Source organism: Phyllobates terribilis, unplaced genomic scaffold, assembly GCF_046119375.1.
Source record: "Phyllobates terribilis strain yellow unplaced genomic scaffold, ASM4611937v1 Scaffold_3__8_contigs__length_932513732, whole genome shotgun sequence".
NCBI classification, from domain to species: Eukaryota; Metazoa; Chordata; class Amphibia; order Anura; family Dendrobatidae; genus Phyllobates; species Phyllobates terribilis.
The window spans coordinates 710,407,185-710,424,169 of NW_027362763.1; the positions used below are offsets into that span (position 1 = coordinate 710,407,185).

At 41.4% G+C, this 16,985-nt stretch overlaps 1 protein-coding gene across 4 annotated transcripts in view; it reads left to right on the forward strand.

Annotated features, from left to right (window-relative positions):
* Nucleotides 1-16,985, forward strand: part of TRERF1 (transcriptional regulating factor 1) — a 153,082-nt gene that overhangs the window by 66,375 nt on the left and 69,722 nt on the right. Inside the window, exon 1 of one of the 4 annotated variants that reach the window (XM_073672016.1) lies at nt 14,350-14,702. The exons of the other annotated variants lie outside the window; for them this stretch is intronic. The gene's annotated coding sequence lies outside the window, so the exon portion shown is untranslated. Of the gene's footprint in view, nt 1-14,349; nt 14,703-16,985 lie in introns of those variants that run through there. 4 annotated transcript variants of the gene reach the window in all.

Genomic DNA, 16,985 nt, shown 5'->3' on the forward strand with positions numbered 1-16,985 from the left:
ACCATGCCAGGAGCATGGTCTAACAGGCTTCTGTCAGTGTAACACTGACAGGTAAAATGCATTATATCAGTGATCAGAGTAATAAAAGTCGAAGTCCCATGGAGGGACTAAGTAAAGTAAAAAAAAAAAAAAAACATAAAATAAAGAATGGAAAAAAAAAATGAAAAATATTACGCCAATAAATACATATTTGGTATTGCCGCATCTGGAAAGACTCGATCTATAAAACTGTCACACTATTTAACCCCTACAGTGAACACCGTAAAAAAACAAAACAAAAAAAACAACAGTTTTTTTTTCATCATACAGCCGACAAAAAAGTGGAATAACACATGTTCAAAAAGTCACATGTAAATAGATATGGTATCGCTGAAAAAGTTATCTTGTCCCACAAAAAGCAAGCAGTCATACAGCTCCGTCAGCAGAAAAATAAAAAAGCTATAGCTATTGCTATAGCAATGCAAAAAACAATTTTTTTCTATAAAATTAGTTTTTATTGTATAAAATCAGAAAAAAAAACATAACAAAAACAATATACTGTAAATGTGGTATCTCTGTATTCTCACAGATCCGAAGAATAAAGCTATCTTATCACTTTTACAACACGGTGAACAACGAAAAAAAAAGTCCTGAATTGCTGTCTTTAGTTCATTTTGCCTTCCAAAAAAGCGGAATAGGAATCAAGGAAAAAATGTTTTGTGCCCAAAAATGGTACTAATAAAAATGTCAACTTGTCCCATAAAAACAAGCCCTCACAGGACTCTGTCAACAGAAAAGTAAAAAAGAACTATAGCCTTCAAAATATAGTGATGCAAAAAAACCTCTTTTGTAAAAAAGCATTTTTTTTTTTTTTTTCAATTCTTTATTTTTAATTTTGCAATAAAGAAGAAATACTATGCAACACAGAGATACATATCAGTTCCGATAGTTAAGAAGACAAAAGCACTGCGTTGCACAATCTTAATACAGTAAAATTAACAAATTTCTCTAAACAAGCAGAGAAATATTAAACAGTTCAAAATAATTCAAAACAAATCATTCCCATTTACAGGAGAGTATCAATAAAGCATTAGTTCAACCCTAGAATCAAAGAAAGTCCCAAGATAAACCAATGCTGAGTATACATTTGAGAACATTGCGATATCCGTCCCTTGTCAAACCAGAGCCCACAGGGCCGTAAATCCTCAAGTCTCCTAGCGGATTTTGGCAATATATGTGGAGAGTTAGCATTATTGTACACAACACTTAACAGTGATTTAATACACGGCTGACCACCGTGACACCCCCCAGACACTCAGGGACTAAGATGTGATACCCCCCGTATAATGTATCCACGGGGCCCAAATCTTCCTAAATTTCTCATGTGTCAGGGAGTCCCAACTCGTCAATTCCTCCAACCTAAAAAGATCTCTCATTTTACATTTCCATTCATCCAAAGTTGGAAGGGCTTGCTGCTTCCACTTAAAGGCTATCAGTTGTTTCGCAGCCCCTAACATCAGTGGGGCCAACTCATGTTTTTTAGGGTGGAAGTTGTTTGTGGGAAGGGACAAAAGCACCTCTACTACCGTCAAATCTGAAACAATTAATTTGAGAGAACGCATAACTCCCATAACCTCAGACCAAAACTGTCGAAGGACCGGGCAATACCAGAAGACATGGGACAAAGTACCTCGCGGTAAAAAGCATTTTTAGTGTGAAAGCTGCCAAACAAAAATCAATATAAATGTGGTATCACTGTAATCATACGATCCGATGAATAAATACATCTTATCACTTATACTGCACGGTGAACAGCGTAAAAAAAATGTAAAATTCTTCACCTGCTGTTGATTTGGTCTTTCTGCCTCCCAAAAATCACAGTAAGGCTTATCTCACATTTATCCTGCACTCTACGCTGAGAGCTCGCGTAGTTTTTTCTGCGTCAATCTCTGAAAAACGTGATTTAGACAAAATTCCAGACTGAAAATTCCCTATAAATGAGGCAGATGGAGTCATTTTGAACTTCCGTCTGGCCTGTGATCTGACAGTGTCCATTCCTTTTATGCATCTTTTTAGACATGCACAAAAGCACTGTCAACCAAAGTTTTATGCACCTTTGCAAAGACAGACTTCTGAATAGAGGCCAGACAGAGTGCAAAGTAACCCTGCTGCCTCATTAATGAATGAATCCGTCAGGTGTTTCATCTGAATCATGTATTTCGGAGATGCAAGTGCTCAGCGTAGAGCACAGGATAAATGGGAACTGACCCAAATATTCTGTACCCCAAAATTCAACCAATAAAAGCTTCAACTCAACCCACAAAAAATGACCCCACTCAAGTCTGTCATCTGTTAACAGAAATATAAGGGGCTTCCACATTACTTGTAGCACAAAGGCTCTGGAAAAGTGTCATGCCTCCCCCCGAACAGAAATCCAGCAAAATCTGTGTTCCTAAATCCAAATGCCCCCCTCTCTTCTGAGCCCCAGTGTACGTAAACTGCAGTTAGCATCCACATGTTTGGCATTAGTGTAGCAAAGAGAGCCCACTTAATTTATGGGGTGCATGTCTCCAGAAGCACGAGCTGGGCACAATGTATGAGGACTAAAATATACTGGGCACTACAACGGCAGATTTGCAATTTTCACTCAGCAATATCCATTGCTGCTTGTTTCTGGAAAATACCCATGGAGTCAAAATTGTCACTATACCTGCAGATAAATTCCCAGAGGGGTGTAATTTCCAAAATAGGGTCACTTGAGGGGGGATTCTGCTTTTCTGGCACTTAGGGGCTCTATATATGGGGTCCGCAAACTATTCTGTGAAAATTTGTTCTCCAAGGGTCAAATAGCACTCCTTCCCTCCCGAGTCTTGTCGTGTGGCTAAGCAGTACATATGTGGTATTGCCACATTGAGCAGAAATTGTGGGATATATTTTGGTGCCGTTTTTACCCATTTCCACGTGTGACAATGAAAAAAATTGTTAGAACAAAATTCATGTGATAAAAATGTAATAAATTTTTTTTCACCACCCAATGGTTTAAAATTCTGTGACCATCGCACCCTTAGATGAATTTAATGAGAGGTGAAGTTTGTAAAATGGGGTCACTTATGTGTGTGTGGGGGGGGGGTTCTGCTCTTCAGACACCTCAGGGGCTCCCCCAGTGAGTCATGGCACCCACAAGCCATAACAGTAAAATCTGCACTATAATATGTTGCTCTTTCCCTTCTGAGTTTTGTACTGTGCCTGAAAAGTAGTTTCCGATTACATGTAGGGTATTGGTGCACTTAGGAGAAATTGCACAACAAACTGAGAGGTCAATTTTTTCCTATTAGCCCTTAAAAAAATTGGGGCTAAAGCAACATTTTAGTGGTAAAAATTTAATTATTTTTTCTTCACAGCCCAATGGTCTATAATTATATGAGGCACATGTGGTGTCACTTCTAGCTAAATTCATTGAGAGATGTAGTTTGTAAGATGGGGTCACTTATGGGTGTTCCACCTCATCGTCTCTGTCAGTGTGACATGGCACCTTCAAACCAGTCCAGCAAAATCTGAACTCCAATTTTTTGCTTCTGAGCATTGCACTGTGCCTCAAAAGTAGTTTTCGACCACATATGGTGTATCGACGTACTCAGGACAAATTGCGTAACAAATTGTACTGTTCGTTTTCTCCTATTATCCCTTTAAAAATTAAAAACTTGAGCAGTGTAGTTTCCACAGTGGGGTCACATGGGGGTTTACACTGTTTAGGCATGTCAGGGGCTCTTCAAATGTGACATGGCATCTGCAATCTATCCCAGCCAAAATGACGCTCCAAAATTCAACTAGCGCTCCTTCCCTTCCGAGCCTTACCATGCACCCAAACAATAATTTTTAACCACATATGGGGTATCGGTGTACTTAGGACAAATTGCATAACAAATTGTATGGTCCATTTTCTCCTGTTACCCTTGTAAAAATTTAAAATTTGGGGCTAAAGCAACATTTTTATGGGAAAAATGTATTTTTTATTTTCACGGCTCAACATTATAAAATTCTGTGAAGCAGTGGGGGGGGGTTCCACTGTTTAAGTGCATCAGGAGCTCTCCAAATGTGACATGGCGTCTGCTATCTATTCCAGACAATTTTGCTCTCCAAAAGTCAAAAGGTGCTCCTTTCCTTCCGAGCTCTGCCATGTTCCCAAGCAGTAGTTTTCCACCACATATGGGGTATCGATACACTCATTAGGAGTTGCACAAATGCCTTTTTTAATGAACAGAAACTCTTCAGAAACTACTAGTTTTGATTGGAGACTTTCTGCTCAGTGTGAACTCACCCTAAAACAAATGTATTCTCTTACAAAAGGTTTAAAAGCATCCCTGATGTGAGAGAGATGCATTAATCTACCCCATATGGGCAGGTCATTGAGAAGGGAAAGGTTTTGGCCCTTCCATCCACACAGGGTCAACAGGAGACTTTGGAGGAGTGACGGGTAATCTCGCTGAGCATAGGAATGTAAACCTCTATCATCACTGAGAGCTTCATGAATTATGTTCATTTTCTAAAAGTGGAGTTAGGGTTACATAGACTTGAGCTAAACTGGAAAAGCTGGTCAGCTGGTTGCCTTTGAGCAATGAACTCGATGAGCCCAGTTCACACCATAGAATGTAATTTCTATTTACCCTTTGGTGTAACAACCACCATCACATGATAAAACCCTAAAATATCTCCCATTTGGTGTTGCTGGTAAATGTTTCAAGGGTTACTGGATTCATAAGGTGTCTCCACATGGACCTTTTAACCGCTGATATAACTAAAAACCCATTTTAACCTCTAATATTTCAGCAAATTTGAATTTTTATAAGGAAAAAAAGGAACAAATTTCCAAATGGGGTGAAACATACACATTGTATTTTTGCTATTGTTTTTTCGAGTTTTGTTTTAACGACATCCATTATGTAATAATAATTACCTGGTAGCATGATTCTCCATGTCTGTATGATTATGCATATATGCAAATTGCCCAGAGGAGCATGCATGGCATATAAGTCTCCTCACTCTGACGTTCCAGGCCTGGCTGGTCACTCTACACTAGGAGAAACGTTACCCTTAGCTCCCAGTATGATTATGGTAATACCAAACTTATGTAGTTTTGTATGTTTTTTTACATTTAGTGGCTTACTTTGTAACTTTTGTAAGTAAAGAAGAAACTACTGGTAATGTTGCCATTTTCCAAGACCCATAAATGTGTTTATTTCTCCATTGATGGATGTATATAAGGGTTATTTATTTGCTTGGCAAGTTTTTATTGGTATGATTTGGAGTACATAAGACCCTTTGATGTTTTGGTAATTTTTCATTGCAGCTTTTGTGGTAGTGCTGAAGTGTTTTTTTTTTATTATTATTTATTATTAAAATTAGTTTTCTTTATTCTACAGAATTTATCTTATGTTAAATATTTAAATCAATTTTACTATCCAGAAGCGATGATTTTAATTCCAGAAGCAGTTTTTTAATTCCTTTAATTTTTTTTGGATGCAGAAAAAAGTGGAGAGTCAAAACCTAGCTTTATTAGCTCCTAAAAATATTATAAAAATAGTTTGGGATTTTTTTCTTTTTTTTACATATTAACTTTTTTTTAGTCCCTCTATGAGACGTAAATGTACGATTGTTTGATTGTCTGTACTATGTAATGCAATACTCCAATACTGCAGTATATAGTAAAAATCATGATTTTTTTATGATGCCTAGCTTGTGGCTGGGATTCACTAGAGCACCCCACATTCACATCACGGGGAAGGAGGAGTGATGATGAGTACTTGAACAGATACCCCAGTAGGGTTACAATACTTAAAGCAATACTCCAGCGTTTTTTTTATTGCACCACTGGAGCGGTGCTTTAAAGGTAAGTCCCCTGCCCCCTGTCATATACTCACCTTCCGCCGCCTTCATCAGTTTTCCAGCCGCTCCGTCTCCTGTGAAATGTGACCTGCCGGCGCGATCAAGTGTATTCTGGAATATGCTTGAAGTCACTTTGCAATACAAGTCTGAGAACCTCTTTCTGGCTCTCATAGTCCTGTATTGAGAGCTTGTCAGCAGAGCTTCTGACTTCTGGCTGCGCTCACAAGATGTCGATGCGGGACCGGAGCCGTGCTGAAAACTGGGGAAGATACCGAACGGTGAGTATATCACCGGGGGCAGGGGTCTTACACTTAAAGTGCCACTCCAGCACTGAAAGAAAAACAAACGCTGTAGTGGTTCTTTAAGGAAGCACTCCCATCAAAGTTTTTTTCCTCTTAATATATTGCAATCATCATATTATATGGCACTGTGAACTTACAATTGCTCCTCTTGCCGTTCTACCCATCTAATTCTTCTCTGTTCTCTGCTCTATGTAGAAACAGGAAGTCTCTTGTCCCTGCATTTATCATTCCCCCCTTCAACTCCTGACCCAGGTACTCCCACTTCACCCTTCCAGGTACTTTTGCAGTGACTCATGAAAATTGACCTCCTGTTTCTACATAGAGCTTAGAAAGATTCAGTTAGTCCGCTTTTAATCACGTGATGTCATAGACCTAATGGAAAAGAGAAGAATTAGCTGGGTAGAAAGGCAAAATGAGCAATTGTAAGTGACAGTGCTATATAATATGATGACTGCAATATATTAAGAGGATAAAAACGTTGATGGTAGCGCTTCTTTAAAGAGGACCTTTCACCAAAGTTTTCATGTTGAACTAGACACACAATGTAATTGGGGCTGCAGAGTGGAATAACACACGTATGTGTGTGTGTGTGTGTGTGTGTGTGTATATATGTATATACACTGCTCAAAAAAATAAAGGGAACACTTAAACAACACAATGTAACTCCAAGTCAATAACACTTCTGTGAAATCTACCTGTCCAGTTATGAAGCAACACTGATTGTGAATCAATTTCTCCTGCTGTTGTGCAAATGGAACAGACAACTGGTAGAAATGATCAGCAATGAGCAAGATACCCCCTATAAAGGCGTGGTTCTGCAGGTGGTGACCACAGACTATTTCTCTGTTCTCATCCTTTTTGGCTGTTGTTTTGGTCACTTTTTCATTTTGCCATTGCTCTCACCCCTAGAGGTACAGTAGCATGAGGCGGTGTCTACAGTACAACCCACAGAAGTTGCTCAGGTAGTGCAGTTCATCCAGGATGGCACATCAGTGCGAGTTGTTGCAAGAAGGGTAGCTGTGTCTGTCAGCACAGTGTCCAGAGCATAGAGCAGATACCAGGAGATGTGGAGGGAGCCATAGGAGGGCAACTACCCAGCAGCAGGTCCGCTACCTCCGCCTTTGTGCAAGGAGGAAAAAGAGGAGCACTGCCAGAGCCCTGCAAAATGACCTCCAGCAGGCCACAAATGTGCATGTGTCTGCACAAATGGTTAGAAACTGACTCCATGAGGGTGGTATGAGGGCCTGACGTCCACAGATGGGGGTTGTGCTCACAGCCCAACACCGTGCAGGACGCTTGGCATTTGCCACAGAACACCAGGATTGGCAAAGTCGGCCCTGGCGCTCTGTGCTCTTCACAGATGAAAGCAGGTTCACACTGAGCATATGTGACAGACATGACAGAGTCTGGAGACGCCGTGGAGAGAGATCTGCTGCCTGCAACATCCTTCAGCATGACTGGTTTGGCAGTGGGTCAGTAATGGTGAGGGGTGGCATTTCTTTGGAGGGCCGCACAGCCCTCCACGTGCTCGCCAGAGGTAGCCTGACTGCCATTAGGTACCGAGATGAGATCCTCAGATCCCTTGTGAGACCATATGCTGGTGCGGTTGGCCCTGGGTTCCTCCTAATGCAGGACAATGCCAGACCTCATGTGGCTGGAGTGTGTCAGCAGTTCCTGCAAGATGAAGTCATTGAACCTATGGACTGGCTCGCCCGTTCCCCAAAACTGAATCCGATTGAGCACATCTGGGACATCATGTCTCGCTCCATCCACCAACGTCACGTTGCACCACAGACTGTCCAGGAGTTGGCGGATTCTTTAGTCCAGGTCTGGGAGGAGATCCCACAGGAGACCATCCGCAACCTCATCAGGAGCATGCCCAGGCGTTGTAGGGAGGTCATACAGGCACGTGGAGGCCACACACAATACTCAGCCTCATTTTGACTTGTTTTAAGGACATTACATCAAAGTTGGATCAGCCTGTAGTGTGTTTTTCCACTTTAATTTTGGGGGTGACTCCAAATCCAGGCCTCCATTGGTTAATAAATTTGATTTCCATTGATGATTTTTGTGTGATTTTGTTGTCAGCACATTCAACTTTGTACAGAACAAAGTATTCAATGAGAATATTTCATTCATTCAGATCTAGGATGTGTTATTTGAGTGTTCCCTTTATTTTTTTTGAGCAGTGTATATATACTTTGTACAGCGAGCTGTCAGACTGCCAGGGCGCACTTACAGCTGCCCCTCACAATGCTGTAAATGATGCCTGCGGCCCCTGTGTATGACTGAAAGCTGGTGGCTTCCTGGAGGAATGAAATTAATTTTCACCAGGGAGCCGCTCTTTCAGTAATCCGGCCGGGCAGTTTTGTAACGCCATTAACCTTCAGATTATCCCTATACCTGCAGGTTAATTGCGTTTGGGGGACATGACAGGTTCCCTTTACAACAGTAAGGCCGGATGTTTTGACCACCTTTGTGGCTCCATCTGGGAGCCCTGTAAAATGTGATCTTTACTAAAATGCCGAAGCTGCCATTCACTATAGTGAGGCAGACAGAGTCTATTTGTACTCCTTCTAATCCCCTTTCCAGCAGTGTCCTTCCTTTTTTAGGAGGGCACATATAGGTGGTAGATGGTGCTTTTCTGCACACCAAAAAAAACAGACACTGGCGGAAAGGAGGTTAGACGGAGTGAAAAGAGATTCCGTCTGTCTCATTATAGTGAAATTCCCTCTCGGAGGTTCTGCTCGAATCCTGTTTTTAAAGACTTCGAATGGAAACCCTAACAGAGCCACAAGCATGTGAAAGAAATGTAATGTGAACATAGCCTAAACTGTATTTTACTGTAGATGATGGGGGGGGGGGGGGACAAATTCCTGTTTTGTTATGGGCCTGAGCTGCCATTGCCACCTCATTTTGTCAAGTTTCTAAATGAGTGTGCATCGAAGGAATATGAACAGGATAGCTTGATGTATACCTCTGAAGATTTCAAGATACTCCTTTGTATAGGCATACAGGGGCATGTGTCACCCCATAGTTTTATATGTTAAAAAAAATAAAGTTTTTATCCTGGCTACCTGCGTGTAAAATTTTATAGTCAAGTTTTCTATACTAATGCCTGTCAGATGCCTACTAAAACTAAAAGTGTGAATAGATCATTGCACTAGAATTACCAGCAATCCTTTTTATTTTTTCATATTTCAGCAGCCTGTATTCTGCCTATCAGCAGAGTACAGGCTGCTGTTTATATCATTGTCTGCTGCCTGGTTTTAGGACAGCCTTTTTTCTGCAGAGACAAGCTATTGTAAAATTAAGGCTGGATTTCCACAATATTCTCCTCCCAGCTGAGCGCTGCAATGGGGGCTTCAGTATAAATACCCCAAAAGTGGTATTCATACATTCCCTTGATGCATTCAATTGCTTCAGTAAGGCGAAAGGAGTCTAATTTGAAGCGTCGGACTCCGTTGGTCTGCTCTCCGGCGGTGTCTGCCATTTTAGCCGGACAATAGCATGGTAGGAAGACTGTAATTTTGTCCAGCTGAAAAGTTTGCAGCACCAAAAAGGAGGTAGACGGAGTGAAACGTTTCCTATTTTAGTCAATGGATAATAATAGAGTGCTGAACTGGGAGGAAAGTGTGGTGCGAATAAAACCTGAGGCCATGATCAGAAAACTTCCACTGTGGATTAGGTCACATATCTGCAATGTATCCACATGTTGTGTTGCTGATTTTGTAGCAGATTTGATCCTACTCCATTGCAAAGTGTTGAATAACGTAAAATCTGCAATGAAAATCCACCCAACAATTTGCATACTGCAGATTTTAAATCCGCAGCATGCTGCCATTTCCTTGCAGACTTTTTTTCCCAGCAAAATGTGAATGGGATTTTGAAAGTTCCGATTACTATTTGCTTTGCAAAATCATCTAAACGTGTGAACTTGGCCTACAATTATAAATGCATTTGACTTCAGACTCAAAAATTAAAGGAATCGTTGCCTGTCCCTTTAAATTATTTCAGCATTTTGAACATGTGTCAGAGAATGACCAAACACTAAATCATAGGTTATATTTCCTGAACACGCCTAGATATACAGCTGGCAGCTCACGAGTTGTGTAATCTCTAGAAAGCAGAGATAACTGGCAGGCTCTGGAGACAGAGGTGTCGTAGGATACTTTTTTTTTTAGATTGTAGTCTAATCTGGGATTTATGGAATGATATAGTTTCTGATTTATTTATCAACAGTAAGAGTCTCTAAGGAGCAGAGGACTTTACACAAGGCATTGAATTTAGGGGTGAAGTTCTTATATTTAATCCCTGATTATTAAAACCCAGATTATACCACAATTCACTGTTAGTTTTGTGCACATAAAAGGTATAAATAAAAATTGCAGTAATTGGAATACAATGAAGTTGTGATTACTTTAAGGGGTGGTCTGAAACGAATGTCTATTTAATGTAATAATCTGATCACTTTTCTAATACACGTTTTAAAAAACTTCTTATCGTTCCCTCTGTAATCTTTCTAACTGCTTCCGTTTTGATGACCTTGAACGCGGGAAGCAAGGAAAGCAGAGACCAGCCCCTTTCAGGGGTTGGCTGGTCCTTTCTCACCGCTTTCTCTCCTTACAATGTTCACTGACAGTGCGCTCTCTTGTCGGCTCGTCACTTTACATTAGAGCCAGAGAGGGATGCCACTGTTACTGCGCTTTGATAAGAATATTGCTCACTGACAAAGGAGCTTGTACTGAGCATTTGTTAGAGTTGGCAACCGACGCATGCTAAGTAGAGCAAGGACTAGCCTGGCCCTTGAAACGTACGTCACTGATGACACTGGCAGTGACAGCATTGTCTGCCCCCTGATGACTGTCATGGTGGTAACTCGCGTGACTTCTCCTCATGTCAGTCTTTCTCACTGAGTTTGCCTGTTGCAATAATCCTCAGCACTTCTGCATTGGCATGTAGTTTCCATTTGCTTTAGGGGGGCATAGCCAGTCTCTGCAGGAATTCAACCCTTCTGTGTTCTGCAGAGATTAGGTTCCCTGGCCTATCCCTTGCCATCAGGGTTTATATTAAGCATCTCCTCCCACATTGGTTCCTAGCCTGCTAGCACCCGTTTATGTATTTCTCCATATTCTGTCTCCCGTCATTAACCCAGCCTGCTTACCCGCTCAGTTTGACTACACCATCCCTGACTCCGGCTTTGTTTTGTGAACCCTTGCTGCCTGCCCCGACCTTGAACCGTCTGACTATGCTTGTGACTCACCCTCCTGTACCTTTTACCCACACCTCTGACCCTCCAGTTAGCTGCAGGTCCAGACACTGCCCTGGAGTGTTATCTGGTGTCTACCGGCGGCCCAGCTTATCCTCACCATCAGAGGCCCTAGTGAAGACCCGGTAGACACCTAGTCACGCCCCTCCAGGGTAAGTGCCTGTGGCAAAGTGGGTCCACAACTACCAGTGTTACTATGAGGTTACATTTGAGTATGACAGCATGCACTGTGGATTCTCAACAAAATGTAATCAGTACTGGTGTAGGTAAAAAAATAAAAATAAAGCAATCAGATTAGAGAAGGAAAGGCAAGAAATTTTTAATTAAAGTATATTAGAAAAGTGATTAGATTATTACATTAAATAGATATTTAGGATTAAAATCTGTATTAGTCTCAGAGCACACCTTTAAAAAAAACCCTGCAACATGATGTGAGCTGAGATGCAACATCTAAGAGGCCACCGATTTACAAGAATCAGCATTGATCTGGCTGTTTTACCCTTGAGCTCTGACAATCGTTTACAAAAATGCAGGATACAAGAGCTGTAGACCCCAATTCATCCCAACCCGCAATTTTCTTGCATGTCTTCATGAAGGGGGACGGTGGAGTCAGATGCTCCTGATTCATGAAGAGGTGCTTACTTCTGCATCTGGAGCATATGACAAGTGGCATGTCCGACGCCAGAAAGCTCTCTCAAATCGGACCCCGGCCGATCAGACATTGATGACCTATCCTAAGGATTAGCCATCAATGTAAAAGTAGTGGACAACCTCTTTGTGTCCGTGGATATTGTATTTTTATGATTACATATACTTTTACTTTATATATTCTTTTTCTTCACTAGTTACACTTCCTTTTTAAACTCTTCCCCCCCCCCCCCCCAGGTTTGTTTCTGACCTAATTTATTTATTACACTTTGCTACTTGTTCTTCTGGCTTTGCTTTAGGTAGATTCACATAAGTGTGAAGTAAGGTCAAGAGGAAGGGCAGGAACACAAACCGTAAAGGGATTACATAAGATTACAGAAAAAAATAAAAATAATTTCCCACAAACCGCAACATTTTTTCTAAGGCGTCTAGCTGAGGGCAATGCACCCTTTTTGGCTCCTTTTTTCACATGTAACGCCCTTTCCCGCCAACCAAAGTCTTCTTTTTTTGTTGCGTTTTTTTTTTTTTTCTCTCCTTTTCTTCAAATAGCTCTAACTCCCCCTTTCCCATCAATGTAACCGTAGGAGGGCTTGTTTTGTAGTGGGCTAAGTTGTAGTTTTGAATTGCACCACCATTGTTTTTTTGGGGGGTCTGTTTTCAGAACGTTCATTGTACGGCGAATATGACCTGGCAACACGATTCTTCCGATCACTATCATTATGGCAATAACAAACTTTCATAAGGTGGTGGGTTTTTGTTGCTGTTTTTTATGTCATAGTGGTCAAAATAAATTCAAAACTTTGTAAAAAAATAAATAAATTAAAAAAAAAATGTTTGTGCTGCCATTTTCTGTGACCCATAAGGAGAGCTGTCATTTTATTTGATACTATTTTGCTGTACATATGACATTCTGATATCTTTTTATTGATTTTTTTGGGGGGGAAGATGCATTGTTTACCTTCCTTGTTAATTCATTTTTTATTTTTATTTTTTTTTTTTAGAATAGACTTTATGGACACAGCGACCCCAAATATGTTTTTTTTATTATGTATATTTCTTTATTTTTGAACTGGGGAAAAGGAATGGTTTAAGCGTATATAATATTTTTTTAAAACTTATTTTTTTTTAGATTAATTTTCACTTTTTGTTTAAGTCCCCTTATGAGACTTGTGGTCATTTCATCAATTGAACGATATAGTATTGCAATATATAAAATAGAGTCAAATTACTGATTCCCTATGAGATCAGAGCAGCAGGATGGCGGTCTTTAGAATGATGCACCACGCAATTGTGCTATTTAAATGCCGCAAATAGAGATTAAGAGCGGCAGCGAAATTGTTAGTGCATATTTTTGTGCAGCATTTTGTTATCCTGTGTCTTTTCTGCATGAGGTTCCACTGCACAGCATATTGCAATGAATTGACTTTTCCACTATTTGACAAAAATGTTTTTTTCATTGTTGCACTTTAAGAGCCATAACTTTTTTTTTCCCTTCAGTACAACTGTATGAGCACTTGTGAGTTTTTCTTTTGTCTTATTTTTTTAGAACTGCATTTTTTCTAGAATTTAAAATTTTATTTGAGTCATTAAATTACGTAATAATAGATTTCAGGTCTATCTGTTAGGGTATGTGCCCACGATGCAGAAATGTAGCAGAAAATTTATGCAGCGTTTCTGCATGTTCTTGGCAGTCAAAAACGCTTGCGGATTTTGCATGCGTTTTTGCTGCGTTTTTACATGCGGATTTGACTTGCGTTTTTTAAATGCATTGGGACCTCAAATCCGCATGCTGAAACGCACAAATAATGGACATGCTGCGGATTTTTCTGGGCACAAAACATGCAGATTTTCATTGGGGGTCATGGGGCACCTATTACCAAGCGTTTTTAAAGCGTTTCTGCTGCGGAAATTCTGCATCAAAAACGCTTGAAAAACGCATAGTGGGCACACAGCCTAAGACTGTGAGCAAGTGCAAAGGGTCTACACAAATGTATACAGTGATATTGCAAGCTATATGCATAATATGAAGAACACAACAGTTTAGATGTCTTGGGCTATGTGCACATGTTGAGTTTGTGCAACAGATTTTTCTCACCAAAAAGATCAGAATCTTAGCAGGAAAAACACTGTTTAAACTACTTGTTTTTTTATGTGTGTTGTGGCAAAGCCAGGTAGGACTGGGTTAAATCCCAGCACTGCAGGTCTTGATTACATGCCTCTGACTAGCTTTGACTAAAAACCAGGAAATGGGTTCACCTTGTGTCAGTCTGCTGCATGTTGAGCACAGTGGAGTGTTTTGAAGCTAGTGAATGACTAGCCAAAATGTGAGCTATAGCTGTGAGGGACACAAGCTAGGCTTTCTCTCTGCATGGAGACTGCATGGGTCAGCTAGGAAAGTTGAGCAGTCTGTGTGTTGGAGCTGTAGAGTAACGTGTGGAAGCTGCAGCCTGTTCAGTGTGAACTGTGCCTTGAGTTGAATACTTCTGTTTGACACTGGGAGCTGCTGGAGCTCAGGCTGAAGGTGATACTGAGACTGGTAGGACCGTACCTCTTTTGTGTGAAAAGTTTGCTCCGGGAGAAAGGACTGTAATCTGTTTGAATGAGCCTGCACTGACATACAGGTATGTGCCTGCTGAATGAGCTGTTTATTTGCTGTTATATCTTTTTGTCCAGAGGAGGCTGTTTTGGTTTTGAATCCCTTGGAATTTTTTGAAAGCAATAAAACTGCACCTGTTTGGATCAAACCGCATTGCCTGTGTGAACGCTACCTAATGCCTACCTTAGAGAGTGAATCTCTACAGCGTTTTATTTCCCACATCATCCATAAACAGACTCATATTTAAGGTGTTCGGTATTAGATAACTTCATAGAGGAAAGATATTAGATTGGATAATGAGTTAACCTCAGATGTGCAGTACACCGCGGCGGCCACTACCACTTGACAGCGGAGCCCCGCAGGTGAGCAGTTCCGTCTGGCGACCACCGCCGCCGGTGCTGATGACAGCTGATCAACGGGGGTGCCGCGTGCGGGACCCCGGCCGATCATACATTGATGCCCTATCCCACGGATAGGGCATCAATGTAAAAGTAGTGGACAACTTGGGAGAGACTGTTTTAGCGTAGAATTGCATTTTTGAATGGTATCTTTTATTAAAGGGATGTTGCTAAAATCACAAGTTATCCTTTCCTATTGGATAGGGAAACACTTGTTGAGCGCTGGGGGGACGACTGTTGGGACCCAAACAGTCCTAAGAACAGAGCCCTTATCTTGAATGGAATGGAGGGGCGTAAGTTTGCCCTTTGCCCCATTCATTCTATATGTGAATGCCGGAGAAAACCAGTGACAGTGAATGGAGCAGAGGTTGATCTTCTATTACATTCAAGCTATGGTGCCCAATTCTTGGGGTCTCTGATGATTGACAATTTAGATAAGCACCGTTGTTGCTGGCTTGAACTGTGAGCTCTCCAATGTGCGCTGGGGCACTGAAGCTGCATTAATACAGTGATCCAGCCATTTTCAGAGCAGCTCTTACAAGCTCTGTAGCAAAGAGCTTGTAAGTGCTGCACTCACTGTCTAGGAGACAGCCCACCTCTGATACACTGCAGAGGAATCCGGTAACCTAGGCAACAAACTGTAAACTACGGAATTAAAAAATCAGCTGGTTCCTGAGAACGGAGAGGATTTTTAACAAGAGAAAAATTACAAATTTGCTTGTTTTTTTAAGCACTTTGCATCTTTCCTCATTTAAGAATTGAAGACAATCCCCTTTAATTCAGAATCACATAATGTAGGGTGTATGAATTGGGTATTCCATACCAGAAAATAATTTTTAAAAAGCAAACATCTAATTAGGATGTATAGGTAAACATGTAAGTACATGGATCTGATTTCCATTAAAAGAACACTCCTCTGGGAAGCGCACCATTTCACAATAAATGATTCATAAAACCCAACCCTTATCGCTACATCTGCTTTATATCTACAGTACTTCTGCTCTGGCATAAAATTTACTCCTATCAACCAGAAAAGGAGGCTTCATTGCCCCGCACAACAATCCGAGTTCAGTCTCCCAAAGAATTAAGCATGGACTTTGGATGCTGGGGGCATCAAGGTTGAGGTTTTGTCCCCAAAAGATAGACCGATAAGCCATACAATATTGGATCAATTGGCATAATCCATATGATTTTGCTAATACGTGGTTTAAAATAAGAGAAGTTTAACAGTAAATAATCATTAAAGGGGGTGGTCCTATGAGTCCAGCCTGTTCTGAACCCGAACCGGTGATCAGCGGATCATGGTGATTCTAACTTCAGAAATTTCCACTGATAAGCTGTTGTAGCGACTGTCTCGTTGGAGACAACACCTTTTAGATTTCAGTCACTGTGACAATCAGCTGATGGCTGCGAATGTCTGGCCAGAGGGATTATGTATTTCACTAGATGGTGGCTCGATTCTTAACGCATCGGGTATTCTAGAATATGTATGCGGCCGACCGGGCGCGACTAATCAGCGAAGCAGTGTTTAAATGGGTTGTGCACTACTTTAAATTCAGGACAGCGGTGTTTTAAATTTCGCGCCAATATCGCTGATTGGTCTCGGCCACAACCAATCAGCGAACCGTGTTAGTGAGGACCGGGGAGCGGCGCTGCCTGTGCGGGTACTTCCGCTGCGAGCAGCTGGGAGGGCCGCTGATCTCCCGATGGCAAGTGTGAAGGGGGGAGCGGCGCCACCTAGGCCGCCGGTCGGGGTACTTCTGCTGCGAGCAGCCGGGAGATGACCGGCTAGCGCCGGTCATCTCCCGGCTACATCGCCGCTGACCTCCGTGCGGCAGATGAGCCGCTAACGGCCGTCATCTTGTTCTGAAATCCCACGTCGCTGATTTGCCGCAGCCGGACCAATCAGC